The following is a 16,543-nucleotide window of genomic DNA, read 5'->3' as shown; positions in this document are numbered from 1 at the left end:
TTTAGCTTGCAATTGTATTTTGACTATGAGGGGAGCCGGTTGTATGTCATGGCCCCCGTCCTATCTATGTATGTAGAGGTGTGCGTTGGACAAGTATTTTGTAAATGAGCTTAACTCTTGTTCTATGATGTCATTTTGAAATGGTTTGCCCTTAGTCCCTATTTCCCGTTAATTAATGTTGTTTGTACTTCCGCGACCAATGAAGTGTGATGACAAGTTTGAGAGGCTTGTTTGGGGTTCCTTCGGGTTCCTCATTCGCCATGTCACGTCTAGGCCCTAGGCTTGGGTCGTGACAAGAATGGTCTTACACATTCCTGTATCGGTACCTAAAAAAAGTGGTGTCAGCTAAGCATTAAATGACAATAAAGAAAACTCGAATTTATTTATCAAGAGGACGAAGAAGTTCTGAAGTTCTTAAAATTCAATTTGAAAAATGTGAGAAACCGGTTTGTTTATAGACAACAAAGAGTAGTATGAACAAATTTTTATTATAATTAATCGAAAATGTCACAAGCCTTTGGGTCTCGCAAAAATTAAAAAAGAATTACCTAATGGTTTGATGGGAATAAATTTAATTTCTGTAAGATCTAAATATCGTAACACTTTTAATAATTTCCTTAGACTAAGAAGTTATTAAAATTGATATTCCCATAAATTATTAATTTGTTTAGAAAGAAATATGAAATTACGATGAATTTTTTTAATCACTAATTCAATGAATATTCATAGATGCGTGCTCACATATCAAAATACATCATTTTTTATGGATCGAAGATTTTATTTTTTCCTCTTTATCTAACAATTTGTTTTTTTTTACTTCATGAATGCAAGTTCAAATAAAGGAGATTTATCATCTTATGACTGACCATTAAAAGAGAAATAATTGTGTCTATGGGTGAAAGTTTAATATTATTTGTGATAAGGCTAAAATTTTATCAATCTTCCAATGAATTTACTGAATTTTCTGAGATGCATGATCACACCAATAATAAATCTTGACATAGTGTATATAAGTTTTAAGTTAAATTAAAGGTATTAAGGTCTATAAATGGAATAACATATTGAGGTGCTTGATTGACTACACTAAGATAGTAGGTGACATATAGGTGCATCACCTACTCTGACTTATTGACCAGCCCAAGGGACCAAGTAGGTGCATCACCTACTAAGAGTCTTTTGAGCATGTTATTGGGCTAACTGCACTACCACCTACTTGAATTAATCTGGCCCAAGTTGATTCGAAGAAAAAGGGGAAAATGGATAGCCAAAGACCAATCTTTCCAAGGCCACAAGAAATAATTTGAATGGAAAAGTAGGTGCATCACATACTTAAATGTGTGGCCTAAATTAAAGACACATGTTGGTTGCAAATGAAGTACAAGAAAGGTGACAAAAGGCCCAATGTTCTTAAGTCCAAAAAGGCCCAAGTGAAAAGTCCAAGTAGGTGGGTCACCTACTCGACAAATTATGGCCCAAAATGAGTGAGAAAGTCGGCCAAAGCAGGTCCCTTTAAAAGGGATAGATATCAGCTTTTTCCAACAATTTTTAGATTGCCAAAAAAATCTGATTTCTAGAGCTTTCTCTCTTCTCTCTCTTAGCTTCATACAACAGCCATTAAATACCATTAGGGTTCTTGAACATTAGGGAGTTCAAGCTATTGGAAGGTATAATTTAAGACAAGTTAAGGAGGACAAACTTTACCTTGAAGAATCCAAGTCTTAGCAAGTGGTAGTTCTATCCAGCAAGGTACTACAATTTTCTCCCTCTCGTGCTTGAGTAAATTAGGACACCTGTTGTGTGTTAGTGAGTTGGAAATTTTGACTTTTACAAGGTGTAATATTGGGGAGGAAGTTCTGGTGATTAGTGCATGTTGGGACAGCCATGGAGGGGAGTCCTCTTTAAATTCAGTTATGAGCTTGTTTGAGCACTTTAAAAGTAATGTTAGCTCTTCAAGTGTTGCTGATCAGAAACCATGATTCATATTGCTTATGTTACATTATTAGGTTTAAGGATTGTTTTATGTATGTTGTGATAAGGGATATGACTGGATGTGCGGAAAAGTTATAGAGACGTTAAACGACTTTAATATTGCAGGAAGTTTTGGGGAGGACCTGATACGAAGGTTTTACGGTATATAGACGCGATTAAAGGGAAAGGGAAGGAAAAAAAACAGTGGCTTGATAAATTGCATTCTTACTGCTTGGTTACTATTTGGGTGCGATCAAGTAGCTCAAATTGACTGATTAGCTACTAATACTAGTCTTACAACTTATTTTATTGTAGATTACTAATCTGTAGAGAAGGAGCTTAAGTCATACGAATCGAATATTATAGCAAGGTATGTAAGGCTATTCGATTTCCTATTTCTTTGGCATGAATCCAACACTTGCATTACAAAAAGTAAGCCTTCTGAGTTCCCTTGGTAGTGATTGATCCATAGTTGCAGTTCCTACTCCCTAGAGTATTAAAGTGAGTACTCTAATATGAGATTGTTACTAAATTTACATGCTTACTCTACCAAGTATTAGCATCCATGGTTTAAACTTGTTTCATCATCAATGTACCCTTGGCACGTATTTCCCTTATATAAATAAAAATGATTTTAGATGACGCATGGTACATATGTTTATATGTTGGATATACAATCTGCCCATAGCATGCCAACTTGCTTCAATTATCTATATATATGTCATCTTTTCACATGTTCATATGTTCCCTTTATTGGTTATCATTCTCATTGTGTTAGACTATAATGGTACTTCACAAGATCCCTACTTTCTCTATTGTACATTTTATATGTACTTACTTGGAATATGTATTCGTCATAAAGTTGAATCTGTAACACCCCAGGAAATTTTTCGAACTAAGACTCGAACCGTTCTTCGTAGTGAGTGATATTTTACCAAGGAATTTAAAATTTCATTAGTGTTAAGGTCACTATGTAGTACCTTGAGTTTCAAAAAGAATTAAATTGGAAATAGCAAAATCTGAAATTTTGCAAGTTATGCTTAAGTATGAGTTTTGGGTCGACTACAAACTGCCATAACTACTAGCTCAGAATGATTTAGGTGTGATTCCAGATACTGTAGTGAAGATCTTTGAATTATATTTCCAACGCCACCGAGTTTCCTATGTTTCGAGTTCGTATGAGTGAGATATGGCCTTTTGAAGATAGGTTGTCCAGTTAAGGAAAGTTAGCCAAAAATAGAGAGGGGTATTTTGATATTTTCCTTACCCAAAAAGATTTAATTCATTTTTAGTAATATTTTAAGTGTCTAATTCTATTAGATTCAGTTTTATAATCCTAAAATTATCCTAGGGTTTTAGTTGAGAGTTCATGAAGAAAAAAGAAGAGAAAAGAGGATCAAGCGTTCGTCGAGATTCTTGCATCCTGTTGCGGATTTTCGCCGTGGGTTTAATCCCTAAGATGTACGTAAGCTTCCATAGTGTTGGGTTTGTTCACCCACACACCAAACATGTTATTTTCAGCGCAAATTTCATTCTTGAAGTTGAAAGATTTGAGTTCTTGATGAGTTCTTGATAGGTGTTCTTTAAGTTCATACTACATCTTTTTGTGTTGGGTATTGGATGATTTCTTGAGATAAAAGTGAGTGTTTTAAGGGATGTATTGTGTAGATTAGAGTGTATTTATGTTAAGTAATCAATTCTAAGTGATTGGGGAAGAAACCATTCGATTCTAGGCGAAATAGGGTGAGAAAACGAGAAAAGAAACTTGCTGAATTTTCTGGGTTGGGGACCTGGCGCGATGCGCCAGCCAGAGCGCCCCAAACCCACCGCTAAAGTTAGGGGCTGGCGTCCCGCGCCACCCATAGAGCCAGGGTCGCCTGCCCCACCCTGTTTGTCGTCGGTTGCCCCGTTTGAGTTCGTTTAAAGTGCATCTTCACTCCTTTTCGATTCTAACTACTGAAAGCTACTTCTAAACACCTAAAATCATTCCTAACATGATCATAACTTCGAATTCATAAATCAAATTCAAGGTAGAGTTGAGAGTCAAGTTTGAGAGTTCTTTCAAACTTTTTGATAAGGTCCCTTAGAGTCTTTGAGGAGTCTTCTACAATTACTAGTAACTTGTTTCAAGACTCGAGCAAGTGAGTATCAGGATGAGGAGAATGTATTCATGAATCTACTTTGTCATCATGAGATCCTTCATATCATTAACCAAAACTCTTGAATTCATAATTCTCATTCAAGAGAGAGTTAAGAGTAAATTTCAAGTAAACCCTTGAGTTCAATTGTGAATCCTTTGAGATCTACTATAGATTTGAACTAAGTTCTGAGAAAGTAAGTAAGAGAATGAGAAGAGTCGTATACATGAGTCCATGTTGTTATGTAGACCATCGAGTCGAGTTGTTTCATGCCCATAATCCGCATGAACTTCGTAAGTTGAGAATCTTTCAAAGAAGTGATATCTTCAAGTTTTAAGCCTTTAAGTGTTGAGTTCCTAAGCCCTTTTGAGAATTATCTATGAGTTCTTGAGTTAAGAAGTTCATGCTTATAATTCCGCATGAACCATTTGAGTTGAACATTCTTTAAATGAGTAGTATCATTGAAGTTCTTAAGTTCCAAGTATTGAGTTCTATCTATGGTTATTGAAAACCTTGCATTGAGTCGTTCATGTCCCTAATTCGGCATGAACCATATTTTAAGGAGTCTCTTACAAATGTTTTAACTTTGTTTTAAGGCTTAAACTTTGAAGTTAAGTAAAGAGTAAGAGTAAAGTTTTTTTTGTAAACGTTTTAACTTTGTCTTAATACTTAAGTTTTGAGTTAAGCAAAGAGTAAAGAGTAAAAAGTAAAGAGTTGAGTTCATTTCCCAAAAGTTATTAGGGAGCTAAGTATTCCGAAAGAGGTTTATAAATGTTTTCACATTTGAGCAAGAAAGGAACTATGATTTCCAAAAGGGAACATCGATTCCAAGAGAGCTTTTAAGCTATGTTTTTGAGTAATTATATCCAACTAAAGAAAGAGGTGTTTAAAACACATATGAGCTAAAGTATATTTTCGGAGTAGAATTGAGCACCGAATTGGGGACGCGAGTTCATATTAACTCAAATCTCCATAAGAACCATGTGGCCAACATGGGATTTAACGGGTCATACTTTTTAGATGATCACGTAAGGTAAGCTACTAGATCCACTAAGTTATGTAAGGTCCTATACCGATGGCAAGGTATAGGATGGTCCTTGGCAGCGCGAGGTAAAGTGTTGTATCATCACTATAACTCTTAAGTGATGGTTGTCGGTTAGAGAAACTCCCACAAAATTTACTGTAGTTTTATATACACAGTTATTTGTATTTTTACATACATTTCAAAGTTATGTTGTATCGTCATACACAAAGAGTTGACAGCAGATTTTTAAACAGTTTGTTACTTTATATTGCACTTGTTTTATATTGCTTTATATTGCAATAAGTTAAGTCATGTTGAGTTGAGTATCTAATCTCTGATTTGAGTATCTTATCCTTCGATATTTCTGATTTGAGTAAGTTTGAGTAATTTTGAGTATTCCTTGAGTTGAGAAAGTTTGAGAAGAGGTAAGTATGTTTCATTTTTATCAAGTTTCAAGCTTATGTTTATGTTTTAGAACTCCCCTTACATGCTCGTAGATTCCACGTACTAAGCCATTTGGCTTACATCTTCTCATGATATAGACACATGTATTCAAGATCATCAACAGGAGCTTCATTGATACATCCGAGAGTTCGAGTTAGCTATGGTGAGCCTCCTTGTTCTCGGAGGATTTCATTTACTTTTCAGTTTAGTCAGGACATCATGGGTCTTGTCCCAACTTCCATATTTATTAGTTAGAGGCTTCATAGATAGTCAATATAGTTGATAAGTTTGTATTTTTTGTTTATTTTATTAAATATTTCAAAGACGTAAGTTGCCAATTTTGGGGCGAGTTGAATATATTTTATTATTCAGAGTTTTCATTTGAGTTAAAGTTTTAATTTAAGTTTTATGAACTTTTATTTCAGTTTTTTTAGCTTTGTATGCTTGAATAAGTTTTCCTCTTGTAGTCAGCCAGGATGAGGGTTGGCTTGGGTACTATCAATGGTCTTCGAGTGCCGACCACGTCCAGGGTGTAGGCTTGGGTCGTGACAGAATCTGCCCACATTCTCCCTTGGTTCCACGTTCACGTATACCTTGTATTTGATATTAGTTAGTGAGTATTTGGCTATCATATAGAGCTCAAATCTGTTGGTTGAATGTTAAATGTCTTCACTTTATATGTGTTTCAATTTGAGATATCAAAATACCTACAGAGTCATATAAGCTCCTCAGTATTACACGTTCATGTCACATTTGCTTCCCATCTCATTGTTATTATCGTAAGTCCATATTCATATGTCTTCTACTTATTGTCCATAGTTCCAAGTATATGTTTTCTACTACTTGTCCATAGTTCCAAATCTCAATAATGATTATGACCACTATAACAACAATCTCAAAAGAGTTATGAACATCAAAACAATAATCTCATAGAATAAATAATCTAAGTGAAGCAATCTGTATGATTATGGGTGGCAACCCAGGGGAAAATGCCTACCATGGGTCTATCCCAATTGGTATAGAAAGGTTCCAGCTCAGGGGCTAAAGCCTAGCATGGGTCGATCCCAATTAGTATAAGAGGGTGGCAGCTCTGGGGCGAAAGCCTAGCATGGGCCAATCCCAATTTGTGGAATTATGAGGACAACATCCCAGCGGTTAAAATGCCTAGCATAGGTCATCCTCTTCTACTGCTGATCAATTGGTCATTTGTATCATATGTCCTATAAATATCATACTTCAAACAAAAGTAAAGAAAAGAATATAACATGCACGATTCCACAAGTATGAGCAAAGGTGGTCTCTAATCCTTAATTATTGCTATTTGGTTTCACTTGATCTCTCATTTTACATATGGTTGTATTATGCCTTACATATTAAGTACATTCTTTCGTACTGACGTCCCTTATTAGGAACGCTACATTTCATGCTGCAGGTACAAATACTCAACTAGTAGATCTCCCCAATAGAAGCAAATGATACTCAGTGGTTGTTAGTGTACTCCAGGTTGATTCAGGGCTTTGCTGAGTCTTTACTATGTGTATTTGATAGTTGTACAGTCATGGAATCCAGTAAAGGCTTAATAGACATTGTAAAGCTATCATCTGAATTCATAGTTTCACATGTCACATGTATCGGTTTAGCTAGTCAACTGTGTTGTATATGAAGCTTCTCATTATTAAATATATCTTCATAGTAGTAGTTTACTTTCTCATCATAGGCGACTTGTAAAGCATGTGTTCATATGGTACTTGTCCGCCTCACCTAGGATTGGGGTGTGACAACTTTCTGTTTTGTTATTCTAATTTCAAGCACTTTGATTGAGTTTTAACATTTTACTTCACACATAAATAATAATAACTAGTGAGCTAGTAATTTTCATTTTTTTTAAAACGTTCTCTCTTTCTTCACAAATATTTTCGTCTGTCAAAAAATCTAACCAACTATTTCTTATTTTGTACTACTATGTATATATATATATATATATATATATATATATAGAGAGAGAGAGAGAGAGAGAGAGAGAAATACATATAGATTGATCTATAAAAGAGTGAAAATTTACTTTCATATAAAAATCTAGAACGTCATGAAAGATAACTTTCGTCCATATGATATTATTCATTGTTATAAATTTAACGGAAGAGAATGTTCTTTTTTAAGTATTAACACAGAAATATTTTGTTTCATATCCAAATCATCAAGGATTGGGAACATTACTATGATATCATCTTTCTAGAAAATCAATTAATGAGAAATTACAAACCTCTTTCTTTGTTTAGATTCATCATATATGTAAGAGTTTTGAACAATTTATACCGAGATGAAAACCTTAGATTAGTAGATATTAAATTAGCAAGATCATATTGGTGAAAATTGAAAAAACATTGAACTACTTTGTGTTTTACATTTCTACTAGAATATGGATAAGCAACACAAAGTAAATTGTGGAGATGAAATACTGGCAGTTCCAATATCTTGTATCGCACCTCAAGCAGATGTTTTGGAGGTACCTTTTTAAATATTCCTTCATTGTCTAACATACATATTTTAAGGATCTTAATATTTTTGATTTCAAGACATTTAGAGAAATCTTTTGATGCATTTTGGAATAACTTTTTTAATGTTAGTTCTCTTACAAGTTATCTAACTAGTCTAAAGATTCTTTTGTCTTTTTATGATTTTAGATGTCTAAATCTAAATGCATATATAATGATAACATGTAAAATAAAATTCTTTAAATTGAAATATCAATATTAAGATTATGCATTAGATATGAATAATAGATAGTTAAGATAACGTATTATTTAACTTGTATGTGACCATAGACAGAGTAGTATAGAACCACAAAGGCTTCATCTTAGTGAACCTCTAGAATATGCTCATCTCCAATCTTCACCGACCTAAAAAATATTATTGTCTCGTAAACCTCATTTATCTACGGATCAACATCACCAATATGCTAGACCCACAGATAATCTATGTAATCATATTTGATGAAGTTTATGCAAGTACAACAATCTCCTAAACTAATGTTGTTGCTTTCTCTACTGTTATATTAAGAGTATATAGAAGTGAAGGACTCAAATCTATCTCTAAATCATGCTCATCTGTTTATTGGTGGTTACATAAGTTACTAACAACAAATGACCACTTTGTTCCATAATTGATGAGAGTAAAGAGGCAGAATTGTAATTTCCACCAATAAACATAACATGATACATAATGTGACATATAATATATATTCATTAATATTAAAATGTCACACCAAACAATCCTCCACTCATTTTCATATTAAGATAAGGTTGTTCTTCACAACTTAGTTGAAGGTAGAAAAATATGCATAATAATGGTGTGCTCTGCATTCAACCTTCACTTATTAAAACAATAATCTTTACTCTAGAGTTAGTAGTGGTCTCAAAATTGAACTATGACTACTTAAGGGAAATAAAGTGTCATTGCTTACACCCAACAATCAAAGTGTTGACATAAGCTCTTTTTTAGCCAACACATTACGACCATGTGTTATCCTAGTTTTCATTAGTGTTTTTTAGAACAAGTCCATTTTCATAGAAAGTGGCCTACTTTCAAGCTTACGTAGGTGAAATCTGTCAAGAATGCTCCTATAATTTGACATCACACTAATACTAGATACAAACTTTCATTAAGAGATCAAGACTCAACCTCCACAAATCATTATAAGATAAATTCTCTCACATCATAAGGATTGAATAAATTTATAATAGTGCGTTTCACTACAATTCATAATATGATCCGTTCTTTCCATTGAACCTGGTTATAGGATCTGTAGTCCCATGGTTGGGTTTCCTCATATATGGCTAAGATTTTATGATCTTCAATTTCACCCCCCTCGATGTACTTCAGACTCTTTATCTTGCTAAGGCCTTAGTTTATAAATCTGCAAGATTGTCACAAATTTTAACACAATTAACATTAATGGTATACCAGTTATCAATATGATATCACAATACTGTGTGTTTTACTCATGAGTCTCAGTTTGCTGTTTTAGTAACAATTTTTTATTCAACCATTTTATTGGTGCTATCATAATTAATTTAATTTAGAAAAATAATTTTTCTAAATAAAGTGTTAGATAGTAAAATCAATTCACTTTTTGACAAGTTGAAAAGCTTAACTTTTTTACTTCAACCTCCAAAGTAGAATTATCAACAATATGATTTACTTTTCTCACTTCCATAAAATATCATCAAATTTTATTTATTTGCACCAATGAAACTTTTAAGTATAGCATAATATTTTTTCTCATAAAACAAACCACCAAATTTCGTACCAAGTAAATTAACTTGATTTTCTTGCATATGCTATACTTTATACAGAATATCCTATAAATTATATTTAGTCACATATCTCATATTTTTTATTGGACAAGGAAAAGCCTTCTTTCTTTGCCATGCAATTTTCATAATTGAATCAAAAGGAGTTGCAAGACTCACACAACCAATAAGATTGTATTTTACAATGTTTTCAACATTTTGTGACTTGACAAGGAAAATTCCGTCACATATTTTACGGTATTCTTTTCATTCCAAGAATGAAATTTATCTCACAAAAATATTTCATGTTAAATGACTACTCAACATGCTTTTCATAATTTATTTATAACTCTCATGTTAGAGCCAAAAATCAACTCATTATAGCCAAAACATAACATATGATTTATTTCATAATACATATATGCACTTGTAATGCCCTTTTTAGAGCATTTCTCAAAGATGCAAAAATCAATTTTTTTCACAAAGACTTTTTTCGTCATTTCACGAGCCCCCAATATTTTAATATTTTAAATATCATTTTTCATGAAATGTAGAATCACTTTATTCATGAAAATACTAGGTAAAAAAGTTTTTTTCCTTTACCCTTTCTCCACTTGAAGTGAGCAAGTAAAAAAATACTTTATATGTACTTATCTTCTCTTCCATCTCATGACGAGAGCGACGTTTGAGAGGAATGATATTGAGATGCCTTTCATGATATCCGCACTTTTTCAAACTGTAACAAAACATGAATCCCCTTAAAATTGTTGGTGTAACATTCAACGAATATAATAAATTAAAGTTGAATTAAAATAAACAAAAAATGAATAAATAAATATTTATGCTGAGGCGCGGATATCTCGCTCTCTTTAATGAGATTCAAGCGGAAGATGACATAATCTACACCGATCCAACAATATATCTCTTTACTTGTCCCCTCCATGATACAACAACCCTACAACATGTACAACTTAAACAACTCTAGATTAGTTGAAAAGTCAAAATCTTCCCATAAGAACACCTTCCTTCAACATATAATTATGCTCTTTTGTATAATGAATATAGTTGAAGACATAGAATATTTTCTATGTCTCTACTCTCTCTTTCACTACACTAATCTCAATATAAATACCATACAATACTACTCATCTGTTTCACTCTATATTTTCTTGTATACATCTTGTTGTATCTACTTCATGTTGGAAAACTGATTCGAGTATCTCAAAAAGAAGTGTTCACATTATTTTCTATATTCATCATATTAAATGGATGTTGATAATCTATTATTTATCTTATAAATCAGTTTGAATGTTGGTCATAATATGGCTGTTGCCAACGTATATTTCCCTTAATTTGCCTTCAAATCATTTGCCTTTATTCTTCATTATTGGCATTAATTCCTTTTTCTAACCGTTGGAGGCTTTAGCCTTATGTATGTTTTCATATAAATTTGGTTTTCCTCTAACATAAAAACAGACAGAACACAATACATATGAGAGTAAATCTTTTCTTCTATAGTCTATTGGTGTGCTGGGTTTTGTTCATTGAATCCTGGTTAGTTTCTGGGTCCTAGTTTTATACTAGAAGATCTTGTTGAATTCTGGGGAATACACCCATACCAGGTGAAATATCCTTAAGGACAGTGTCTTTCGACATGCCTCAAGCTATGAGAATTTCTTATAAGAGTTATTGATGAAGTACAAACTTTGGTGAATTCAGTACAAGTGTTCATCAAGAAGGTATTTTCCGTAATATTCACAACACTTGTATCCAACACAAGGAAAACTACCCTATTTATAGGTGATGAATTCTTTCTTGCAATGAATTGGAAGATAGTGGGTAGTAAATTTTCCAAATGAATAGCCCATGTGTTACATAAGTTACAAGACATAAAGATAGAATAATGGTGAAATGAAGAATTGGAGGTTACATAAGTTACTAACAACTAATGACCACTTTCTTCCACAATTGATGAGAGTAAAGAGGCACAAATGTACACTAATAGACATATCATGATACATAATGTGACATACAATATATTTTCATTAATATTAAAATGTCACACCAACACACACAAACACTCACACACATACATACATATATATATATATATATATCAAATATATGCCTAATCTTTAGTTTCATATACCCGAAAAATGTATCCATACTATATTGTATCAAACAATCGTGTATGCAATAGTGGTCTAATTTTGTCTTTGTTTCTAAAGGTTGTAATTTAGTAAGTGTAGCGTTCAATGCATGCTTACTAAATATAGATTTTTTAATAAAAGAAGTGTAACTGTATGTATGTATTATTTTAATAAGCGGGCAATTTAAATATTCTTGGAAACCTTCTTCATCACTTCATAGAAGTATTTAATTAACAAAAGATCTAATCAATTTTGTTTTCATATTTGCTACTTCAATATGAAAAAGCAGTACAAAGTGGATGGTGATGAAGATGTGTCATTAATGGAAGTTCCCATATCCTTTATCATATCCCAAGAATCAAAAGTTGATGTTATTGAGGTAAGCTTTTTTGAAGTTCCTCTGATTACTTTAGTGAACAAATTCTTATGTTAATTTTCCTTATTTTTAGTTAGGTCTTATACTAATGCCAAACATGATAGGTCATTCAAGATAAATTTTGTCGATAAGATATTATTTACTATTATAGAATTAATGGTTATAATGTATGAACATAGTTTTTAATTTTAAAAATAGAATAAAAAAATAATGTCACATATTTGTTTTAAGATTATATATAACACGTCTAAATATGAATGTGCATATGAATGATAAGATGTGTATTAAAAATCTCTTAATAGACTACTCAATATTAAGATGACATATTAAAATTTCAACACGAACATATAAGAATACTTATTATCATACAAATGAATATGTAAAAAGTTTCTTTGATTGAAAATGTAATAAATAAAGTATAGGAAAAATGGATAAATGATACCAAACTATGACCGAATTTGCAGTAACACACTCATACTTTATGGAGGACCTAGCATCCTCTTGAATATTTTTTTAAAAGCATCATTTTGACATTTATCCATTGTGACACAAGCCAAAATTCGATTATGAAAGAATATAATGATTTATGAGATTAAATTTCAATTGAAGTGTGAAGTAAGGGTTACTAATACTTTGTTGGAAGGAATTTTCTAAAATATGGGGGCGTGAGACAAGGCATTTAATGTTGTTAGTGGCGAGGCGTAAGTTGCAGAGATTTATGGGGAGCACTATCATGTATATTCAATGTTATAATTTTATTATAAAGAAAATAAGTAAAATAAAAACTTTTAATGATTCTACAATTTTTTTTAATAAATAACCTATAATATAGAGCAAACAATATTATGATTTTTATTTGAGAAATGTATTAATAACCAATAATGAAGAAGAAGTATTATAATTATTATTTGAGAAATATCATTACACTAATAACAAAAACTATGACCTCAAGCAAAAGAAATTCTAAAAAAATTAATGCCCATGGTGTACATTTTTATGTCTAGGAATTACATTTTTATCCTCGGAGCTAACACCCCAAATTCTAAGACACCTCAACCCTAAGACTCAACTCGTGAGTCACCCCAAAAACATTTTTTAAACCATTGGTTCGAAGAGTGCAAATGAGTGATAAAGATCAAACTTCTTTGTTCTTACCTTTAAATCAACATGCATGTACAAATGAAATAACAAAGAGTTGACTTTTCATTTCTCTCACCCGATAAAGGCTCATAGGACTTGCAAATTATGAGTGTATTACAATGAATTCAGTCATACTAAATGTGTCATTTCAGCTATTTATCAAGAAAATTATAATAGAAATACTATCCTCAAAGGCTCATAGGACTCAGCTACTGATGAGTCGTTAGATTGGACTCATTTAGGGCTATTTTAATAGAAATATTGTCCTCAAATGCTTATTTTCTCTCAATATCTAATAAAAACTCTCGAGTTTCAGGTATTTGAAGATTTAATGGAACCATGGACACTTAGGTGCGAAAAGGAACAAAAAGGCTGAAGAGAACGAAAAAACTGAAGCCTAAGCATCGCCAAGTAAACTTAGCAAATAGTCGACTGGACATACGTTGCCCTTTGTTCGACTACGCGAAGCCCTGAAGGAAGAGGATAAAAAAGGCGATGAAAGGAGCAGTCGGCATATCGTTGATCAGTTCCATGAAGTAGAAATATACCGCCCAATGGTCCAGGATGTAAATATGTTGTAGGCAAGCACAGAAGGGCGCCGAACCAGACGATCGGGGAATCGCCCAGTCGATTGGTGATTTCCACTTACCTCGCCGAACGATCCACCGCAACACTATTTTCTGAAACTATAAATACTAGCTCTTTATTAGTTTTGAGGGGATCCAAACATTATTGTAACTTTGAGACTTAGAATATTAGCTTTTGGATTTTTCTCTGAAGTTTGGAAAGGGTTTTTGGAAGACTTGTAGAAAGAAGTTCATCTTCCCCAAGTTGGAAGTGGCTCTTCTCTATTCTTCTTCCTTTGTTTAAATCAAGGTCTAATTTCTTATACCCATTTTATTTCTCTATCATTTTAGGTATAATTTCTTATTTCTTGATCTGTGGCTAAAATCCCACATTCTTGGGGTGTGATTTAGCAAATATGTGTTGATATTATTATTAGGTCTAGTTCGCTGATAGGTTAGATGCACTTTAATGGTGATTTCACCTAGTTGTTGTGGTTTAATTTAATAGGTTTGTAGTTGCAAACACAAAACCACCCATGTGTTTTCAGCTTGTGAGAGAGAGAGGTCGCGAAACCAAGACTGCTAGACTGATGGCCTAAGGAGTGGGTCGACATTAGGTTCAGCCCGAGAGGGTGAGCCCTAGTCCCATATCCTAACACTCAACTCGAGAGAGTGAATAGGTGAAGGCGTAGGATGGACTTCATGCGACAAATGGGTGTCCGAGAGGAACCCATTTGAAACGGGGCAAGTTGCCCGAAAGGTAACTTATTTCCATCTAAAGCTTAGCTTAGTCACTATTATCTTGCAAATTTCCTATCGAAAGCATGTGCCTAACGAATTATATCAATATATATTGCGGTCACACCCCAAGAACTTTTCCCCATACTTGATTTTCTCTTTATTTTTATTATTTTAGCTACTTGTGACAAAACTCCCTTTGATATTTGACACTTTTGTGTCACCCACTTGAATTTACTTAGTTTCTATTCGAAAATTTCTTTTAAACTACAACTAATTAGAAGGAAATGCTTGTTCAACTACTATTTGCACTACCACTCCCTTGGGCCACGACCTCAACCCTTGGTTGGGTTACTATATTATCGACAATCGTAGACACTCAAACCGTAGGTTAGTGTCGCTGGTCACGATAAGCATCACTCAACACTGATGCTGCTGAAATGAAGATCAAGATTCGATTTATGCGTGATTTGACTACTGAGGACCTAAACCTTCATCACGGTAAGATGAAGCGCAAGGTATGCGTCAGTACGTGAAAGGTACTGAGCATGTAGGGTAGATTATAGCTGAAATAAACATATAACTACATAAGCAAGAAAGCAAGAGCAAAATATGAACATAATATGGATACTTAATACTGAGCTAACTAAATGCAATGACGAATTTATAACATGCTACAACTGAAAACTGGTTGTACTGAGATGGGTCAATGCAATGAAGTCTGACTAAACTGTAGGAGCTACTAATAACAAATAATAAAACCACATGAGCTAAATGTGCAGTCCGATGTATACACCCCATCGAGAGGACCCCAATAGATTAAATGATTAACACATTATGACTGAATTTCTGTATTATACTAGATAGCTCAAACTAACATGCAAAGTGAGAATGCGCAATAATATACTCGTAATGACACATTCAAAAAAACAGAGGCATTTATATAGGAAATGAGTGAAATATCTGGCCTAGCATGGGTAGTTCATGAACTAAAGAAATACATAGCTAAGGTTCTGAAAGTCATGCAATAAATGAAATAATAACATAATAATTTGATTTTGAACATGTACATAACTAATTCAAGATAATCTGCTAATGTTCTAGAAACCCTAGGTCTAGTTATGATAAGGAAATCAATAATTTGATTGAAATCTAGAGACCTAATGGAAGAAAGGAACCCACTAGTGAAATCTCATATACCTAATGATGAATTCAACAGAGAAATCTTTTGATTTCGGGGATAGAGCTGAAGGAAACTTGTTGTTTTCTTGAAGTAGGGTTGTCATCTCTTTCTCTTCTTTCGCTTATAATTTTCTAAGCTTTGATTAAAGATTTGATTTAGGTAAGTTCTAGTTAAGTTTCTAGGCTAAAACTAACCAAAACCACATTGTTTAGGGTTAAAACGACGTAGTTTAGGTGTACAACGAATAGAGGAAAAAACCAAAACAACCTGCTTAAAAATCTGACAGGCCGACCACGGCCACTCTCACGGACCGTGTGAGGGACCATGGACCGTGAAGGTCGCGATGGTCCTCACTTAGTTCTATGGTCTGAGGGTACTGAGGTCTGATCCACAAGCCCCTACCACGACCCGAGTGGAGGACCACAGACCGTGAAGGTCTACGTGGTCCTCACATAGCCTGATGTATGGAGGCTCAGTTTTGGGGTCTACTAGTTAAGCTTTCATGGATGCTCCATGACCCATGT

Source organism: Solanum stenotomum, chromosome 1, assembly GCF_019186545.1.
Source record: "Solanum stenotomum isolate F172 chromosome 1, ASM1918654v1, whole genome shotgun sequence".
NCBI lineage: Eukaryota > Viridiplantae > Streptophyta > Magnoliopsida > Solanales > Solanaceae > Solanum > Solanum stenotomum.
The sequence above is the reverse complement of the archived record's forward strand: the minus strand, read 5'-3'. Positions refer to the sequence as shown.